The sequence below is a fragment of the Cenococcum geophilum genome, assembly GCF_001692895.1.
Source record: "Cenococcum geophilum 1.58 unplaced genomic scaffold K441scaffold_6, whole genome shotgun sequence".
Lineage (NCBI taxonomy): Eukaryota > Fungi > Ascomycota > Dothideomycetes > Gloniales > Gloniaceae > Cenococcum > Cenococcum geophilum.
Window position 1 is genome coordinate 146418 of NW_027137564.1, and position 8480 is coordinate 154897.

Consider the following 8480-nt stretch of genomic DNA (forward strand, 5'->3'; position numbering starts at 1 on the left):
GGATAAGTTGGTCCTAATAGAAGAGAGATTTACTCTAATGCCTTCTTCATATTTCTTACCTAGTCACTACTAGTAGGCAATTATACGCGCCTTTAATAAGGTTACCTCAGCCGCCGAGTTTCCAATACGAACTATGGAAGATCTCTATAAGTATTTCCTATTAGACAAATAGAAGCATACTATAGCTTAAGGAGAGCGGCTAGTTTAGTTCCTTCGCCAGAATATAAACAGTATACTAGCTAAGTGGTTAGAGTCCAGAAAATCTAAGAAACTGGTATCTAGCACTAGTAACTCGTCACCTAGGACTAGTAGCGCTAGTAATAGTAAGCTTACGGCTAATAAATAAAGGGCACAGGTTATAGAAAGACAAACTAAGATTAATAATAAGACTACTTTACTAGTTATATTATAGCAAAAGAAGCTTATAGAGAACCATACACACTTATTTAGCTCAGCATTAGAATTCCCTTTCTTAACGGTAGTACCATCTTCAGCTAGAGGAGTTACTTCATCTCCCCTTAACCAGTATAGTATGCCATCCCCTCCACCACAGTATAACCAGTCGCTAGAACGAGGTTATAGTAGTTCTTTACACTAGTCACAGCAGCAAGAAATTAAATGCGAGTAGTTGCAGGAACCAAAATTATAGAGTAGTAAGAGCGTAGTACCAGAGACTAAACTAGTAGTATTAAAGACTTAACTAGTGGTGCCAGAGACTTAACTAGTGGACTTAGAGACTTAACTAGTAGACTCGTAGACTACTTTACTAACCGACAGTATAGAACCTAGTTTAGAACCACCTATAACTCCTAGTAGTAGAACTTATAGAGGTAGAAAAAGAAAGGTAATAACTACAGATTCTACTACTAATAAGATATAGCGGGGTTTAGAGGGTATAGCTTCTATCTTACACAGGCGGTTAATATTAGCACCTATTAGTAAGAATATTAGCGGCCTAGTATTAAAAAACTATAGTAAAGAGATAAGAAATAATGGGCGGAATAGGCGTAAGCGGTCATTAATACTAAAAGCTATATATTTAGGAATATGGGAGGTATAAATAACAAGGGCTTAGCATTTCTTTATTACGTGCTAGTAGGGTATAAGTAGTTAATCTCTAAGTAAACTTTTATATTAAATTAAACTAAAAAGCAGTTAAGGAATTAATTGGCCTATTTATTCAACCATTCTAAAGGCCATAAGTTACCACTTATTTATCCTAAAAAGAAAACTATAAACCTATTAAACTATAATCTACTAGTTATATACGCGATTCTTAGGCAGCTTATATAATATACTCCTTATCATTATATATATTTATAAATATGGGTTTAGGCCAACGGACTAATCGGGGAGGAGCCTAAGGAGTCAATAATAGAGAATTTTGAGTAGTCTAATTATAAGGAGCAGAGCGCCGGGAAGAAGTCCAAGGGGTTAAAGCTAAAGGAGTAGAGCATCGGGAGGGAGTCTAAGGAGTTAGATAAGGATTTATAGAGTTATATAAGAGCGGCTAGATTAAGAAGTTAAAAGGAGGTAGTTAGTCTACTAGCGGAGGTACACCATTATGCTGCTTTATCTAGTCTAGAAACTAAGCTACCTATTTCTTAGAGTTACAAATAAACCGGCTAACTAGTTAACTAAGTCTTAAGATATTACTAAAGGAAATTAATAATATACGTATCGTATTACCGTATAGTGGTAACTTATTAGAGAACAGGTTAAGTAGTCGCACTTAATAGTTTAGTTAATTATAAGTGTTAAGACTCGCCACCACTATATATTAAGGTGGAACGAACGCTAAAGAAGTTAACCCGCGCATAATACTAATCACGATAGCACCTAGATAACTCGCCATATTAAGAAGATTAGTCTAACGTTCCTCTATCAGATAGACTAGTAGTAGTTAGGTAGATATACTTAAGGCCACGCCATAAGACGCCAGAACACTACGACCAGTTAATATTAGAGTACCTCTACTAGTTAACGTACAACCTACGGAGAAGGCATACGGCTATTATTACCTCTCCTTAAGAGGCGTGGGCTCCTTATCATCCGATAGGTTAATAGGTGTCACAGTGCTGCAATAAAGTAGACTAAATAACTACGTTATGGTATAAAGAGGGGAAGAAGGTGGAAAGGGGGTATTATATACAAATAGTAGGGCCGGCCGCCAAGTCGCTAGTAGTAGGCTAGCTAATAGTAAGGAACAGTACGAGACAGTATAAAACAGTATGCGTTAGGTCAGTGCCATAACAGTACTCCTCTCCCCTAGACGGTTTGGTCCCCAAACTAAATAGATAACTTAAAAATAGGCAGTGTACGGGGTTGCCTATTTTCTACCGCAAAGATATTAGTTCCGCTTACCGCCCTTAACCGAGCCAATGGCAATTTTCCATGCCGGGCATAAAAAATCCTAATTAGTTAGTTTAGTGAGTAAGGTCGGCAGAACTCCACACCGCCACCTAAATCAGTCCGTATGGCGTTTCTTGGCGAGAATTTAGCTAATTAGACAACTTTAACCGCCGGTTAAAGTTTTATAATATCTTAACCACCACAAATTTTAATGCGGTGGTCGGCCGTGACCTTAGCGTGACTTTTCCTTATCTTATACCCAGTCTAGGGGTCTTGGCTTCTTAAGGTGTTGCTTATAAAAGCACTATATAGCTTATTTATAACCCTTTAGGTCTTCCTCTAGCTACTAGGTTATATCCTTATAATATTTCCATTTAATCTTATAAGTTAGGCCCTGGGGGTCTTCGTTATATACATTAAGGATTTTCTTAAACTCCCATTTATCTTCTATATTACCGTTATTATCTCTCTCTATCATTTATCCTTATATATTACGGCGCTCTATAGTATTAATATTTGCTTAGCTAAGGATCTCTTTAGCAGCCTAGAGGCGGACCTTAGATATATAAAAGGATTTATTTACTTAAATATAGTCCAGGAGGTCTACTACGACTACCCCTTAGTATACTGCGAGTACGGGGTACGGGCCGTCCTATTTGTCGTCCTATTTCTTCTTAGGTCTATTTATCTTCATATTTTCTAAGCTAACTATAACTATATTACCTTCGTAGAATAACACGCTCTCGTCCCTACGGGTATTAGTATTATCTTTATAGCGTTACTATAAAATCCAGGCTAGAGCCTTAAGCTGTATTAATATCCGCTTAAAGCAGTTAGCCACAGAGTTTACGCAGAAGAACTCCTTCTTTGCTTATACTAATAGTGTTAATAGGTGGGGGCCAGCAGGCTTAATTCCGAGGCAAGGGTTAAAGCTATAGTTTGTAAAAAACGGGGAGATACCTATACTCTTATTAACTTAGTTATTTATAGTAAACTTGGCAAGCGGCAGGTAGTTAACCTAGTCGTCCTATATAAAGCTAATAAAAGCATAAAGGTATTTATTTACGGCGGCGTTAATAATTTCGGTTTAGCCGTCCGTTTCTAGGTACTAGGCTAAGCTTAGTCGCAAGGTTGTCTTAAGGCGTTTACTTAGTTATCGCTAAAAGTCGCTAATAAATTATATACTGTAATTAGAGATAATTATACTTAGTACACTGTGGAGCTTATATACGTTATTAATAAAGCTATTAACTAACTCCTCTATTAAGAGTCCTGTTACTAAAACAAGGTGTTATATTTTAGTTAGGCGGTCTATAATAATAAGGATATATTTATATACCTTACCATGGCGTTAGCATACTAGCAGCGTTATAATATAATCAATTAAGATATCGGTCTATAGGCGGGCGGGTAATTCTAATAGCTTTAGGAAACCGGGCGGGGCAAAATAGGGGGTCTTAGTGCAAAAGTATAGGGCATAGTCTTTAATAAAGGTAGCCGTAAACTAGGAGATTCCTAGCCACCAGTATGTTCGGTTTAAGAGGTTAAGAGTCTTAACCTAGCTAGGGTAACTAGCGGGGCCGCTACTATAAGAGTAATAGGTAACTTCTAGGCGGAGGTCTAGGGCGTTAGGGATAAAGAGATATTAGCGGAAGTAGATCTGTCCGTTAACAATACTATATTCTAACTTATCACAATAGAGTAATTTCCTAATTTTCTTTAGCTAACGGCAAGCTTTCTAATTATATAGGGCTGCCACTATATCTCTTACAAGTTCGTTCTTCTAGTATCCTAGCCAAATTAACTCATCTAGTGACTTTTCGGCTATTTTAGGGTCTAAAGCGGCTATAAACTCCGCGTTATTAGAGTTACGGGACTTATATAGTAATTCTTCTAAGATTATAGGGTTAACTTTCTGGGGCGGTATAATGACTTAGGCTTAGTAGCGGAGGCGTTTATTATTAGCGTCCTTAGGCCTTATTCCTAGTAGCTAGCTTAGGGCGTTAGGGAGCGTAGCTTTACTACCGGGTCTATATATAATTACAAAGTTAAACTATAAAAGGAACTCTGCCTACCAGACTTAGCGCTAGTTTAGCTACTTAGTAGTTATAAACGTCTATAGGTTCTTATAGTCGGTAATAATTTTAAACAGCTCCTCAGTCCCTTACAGCTTAGGACGCCATTCCTCTAAAGCCTTAACAATAGCTAGAAGTTCTTTATCGTAAATCTCATAGTTACATTCTGGCGCGGAGTGCTTTACGGAGAAGAATGCGACCAGTCTTAATTTTCCGTCGTCGTTATACTAGGAAAGAACTCCACCAGAAGCCCAATTTAATACGTCTGTCTCTACCACTGTTTTCTTCATATAGTTATAGTATGCTAGTACTAGTGCTAAAGTAAAGGCTCCCTTAAGGGCCTTAAACAATTTGGCTTATTCTAGTCCCCATAGCCATCCAATATCCTTCTTTAGAAGTTTTATTATAGGTATAGCGATAGTAAAGTAGCCTTAGATAAATCGTCGGTAGAAGTTCGCGAAGCTAAGAAATTATTATAGTTCTTTAATTAATATCGGGTCCTTCCATTTCTATAAGGCCTATATCTTCTTAGGGTCCATAGTTATGCTATTAGTCGAGATAATTAAGCCAAGGTATTTTGTTTTAGTAGAGTAGAACTTAGACTTATTAATATTAATCTNAAGTCNAGNATTGCNNAGTCTTTAGATNACTTNATTTANATACTTANTATNCTNNGCGCGTNTTTTAGAAAAGATAAGGACGTTATTAAGGTAGGCAGTGCAGTAGTTATTAAGGGCGTTATATAGAATATAGTTAATATAGTTTTAGAATATAGCGGGTGCGTTATAGAGGCCAAATAGTATAACTAGTATCTTATAGAGTCCAAACCGGGTAATAAATGCTATAAGCTACTTATGGCCCTCCGTAATCCAGATCTGGTTAAACGCAGTAATTACATTAAGTTTAGTAAAGTACTTAGCGCTATAAAGTGCGTTAAGTGTCTCGCGGATTAGTAGCAGTAGGTATCAATTCTTAATAGTAACTGTGTTTAGGCCTTAGTAGTTATAGCAAATTCGTACACCACCGCTAGGCTTAACAGCGAGGAGGAGTAATGCGGCAGCTAGTAAGGTTGATTCGCGGATAAAACCCTTATCTAGCATCTTATTAATCCACTTCTTTACACACCTAAGTTTAGCAGGTAAGAGTGGTCTATTTTTATAGTACGGGGCCTAGTTTCCGGGGGTAATCTCAATTTTATGGTCCCATAGTTAGTAAGGGGGCAGCTTATCTATATTCTTAAGAAGGAAGTGCTTAATATATTTACTAAACTCCTTTAGTAGGCGTTATAGAATATCTTCGCAGGTTAATCCTGGTTTGCCTTTTAGGAATTTTTTAACATCAGTGTTAACTATCTTCTAACGTAAAAGCTTGGGTTTAGTTTTTAGATTTATCTTAAGGAAGTTATAGAAATAGGGGGGGAGCGCTTTACAGGCTTCCTTTATTATATAGTCGCCTTCTACCAGCCAGCAGAAAGATCTTTTTAATAGGTTTAGTACTTCTATTAGGCCTATAGGCAGCTCTTTAAGCAGCTGTCGGTGCTTATCTTATTTAACCAGTTCTACTAGCTCCGCTATATAGATCCTTATTACCTTTACGTCTTTTTATTTATAGAACTAGGTAAAATTAATAGCATAGGTGCATTTAATATCGTCTAGGTTAGGGTATATCTAGCTCTCCGGTGCTATAGCTAGGCTAGCACGGCTTAGTTAGCCTAGGGGGGCGGAAACGAGGCGGTGGCCCTATATAGTACGCGCGGGAGATAGGTATAAGGTTAGGCGTTACAGTGGCGCGGTTTTTATTATCCGGGTCTCGGTAGTTCCATAGCTAGTCCTTACTATAACGCGAGCTATAGTGTACGTATATGGCATATGGCTTAGTTTTAGGTGTTAGGCTAGGCGGCTAGGGTTTAAATAGTGCCTAGGTTAGGGTTAGTTTCTTAATAGTGGCGGCACGAAGCGGACCTTCTTCCTTAGTCTTAGCAGGGCTAGCTAGCCCGTCATTTTAGTCTTAAGTGCTAAGTTAGTTTAGTCTTCCACTATCTCGTTTCTTTACAGCTATATAGACTCCCCTTTATTAGGAACGTCTTCTACTATTAGGGCTTTATATATAGTCCTAGGCACTAGGCTTAGTAGTGCTAAGTATCTACATAGGGCGTCCCTACTAACGTCGGCTATCCCCTACAGGAGGTAGTACCTAAAGTAGTAGTCTAAGTTAAAGTAGATCTTAAGTTTCCTAAAGCTAGGACGGGGCTTATACTTCTAAAGCCAGGGCATACCTAGGATAATTGGGGTAGCGGGCGAGAGTTTAGTAATAAAAAAGAGCATAGCTTTAGTATAGAGGCCGATTAATATTTAGGCGGTGAAGTAGTCTATAATAAGCGAAGTTAGGATACTATCTGCAAGGCGCAGTAGCCTAGGTACCAGCAGCTTCTTAGTTATAACGTTATACTTTCTTATAATAGACTCTNCGTNNGTAAATNCNATTATAGTACTACNNGAGTCNACTANGCTTACTATATTAATATAAACTTAGGGGTATAGGTTACGTAATAAGGAGAGTTAGGTTTAAATAAGGATTAATTTCTTATTACTATTTACTAATCTAAGATTAAGTGGCAGTTTACTAATAGAAAGGACTAATTAATCTAGTAACAGGGACCTAATCTTCTCGTCTTCCTCCTTATATAGTTTAGACCCTTAGGCGTAACTTAGTCTAAGGGTTTACCTTTTAACGACTAGGGTATAAGGCTATCTTAGCGGGGTAGTCTAGTATCTATCTAGCTGGCGGTATCTATCTCTATTTCAGTCAGGGTATAGGAAAATAATACCTCACCAACGACATAGCTGTGTTCGTATTCGCTAGCGCGAAGTCACCAATACTAGGCGTTATTAACGGGTTAGGCTCCTATATAGGGCATAGTTTAGAGTAACTAAGCCATAGGGTTAAAGGGGGGGGGTTATCCGCCGCGGCTATAATAGGCTCCGCGGTCGCCGCGTCTATAATAGACTCCACAGTCGCCGCGTCCGCGGTTATTTATTCGCGTCGTTTAACGGGGTAGCATTAGGACTAGGTTTACTATCTTAGTAGGGTTATAGGCATCCTTCTAGTGGCCAAGCAGGCCACAGGCAAGGCACAGTCTATTATTAACGCGGCGCTTATGCTCCGTGTCTAAGATTCCATTAAGGTCTATAGGTTCTCTAGTCACTACTAGGGTCGGGGTTAACATAGGGGCAGGGGCTTAGGTAGGTAGGCGGTAGTTAGCGTTCTTCTTAAGGTTAGCTTGGTGTATATAATTCGCAAGGTTCTTAGCAAATATATTTATCTGCTTACTCCAACCTGTATAGTCGCTATTATTAATTTCGTGGGCTAGTCTAAGTACCAGCTCTTCCATCTTCGGAGAGATAAACTTTCAGAGTAGGTCCACCTTCTATTTATCTATCTTTTTGGCGTGGACCATTAGCTTATTAAGCTCTTCCTTCTAGAACTAGTAATTACGCTCGCCTTAGGGGAAATGGTTAAGCTTATTCTTTACGACCTGGGTTATATTAAGGACCTCATAGTAAGCAGTAAGGTCTTTAAGCATATCTTCCTTAGTAGGCCATTTCTACGCAGATATATTATTTAGGTTCTCGTATATAAGCTCTAGGCCCTACTTAATAAACTTATAGGCCTTATCCTCTAGTATATCCGAGATATAAAGGATCTAGAACTAAACTGTGTTAAAGTAGTCCTAGTCCCAGTTAAAGACTCCCTTAATCTTAATATACTAGGTCTTAAAATTAGCTTATCGTTCTAGCGGGGTGCCTTTTCCGCTAAATATTGGCGGGTCTTTAGATCTCCGTTTTTTCTGCTAGGTTACTACTGTTATTATAGGGGTTAATTATTTTAGAACGGTAATAGTCTCTACCTGGGAGTTAATAGTTCCTATCTAGGAAGCGATAAGGGCACTAAGGTTTTTGTTAGCTTTTTTGTTGGCGGTATTTGTGTTATATATACACTGTAGTCCTACTTTAATATTATTAAGGAACTCATTGGTATAGTTAATAAGGGTAA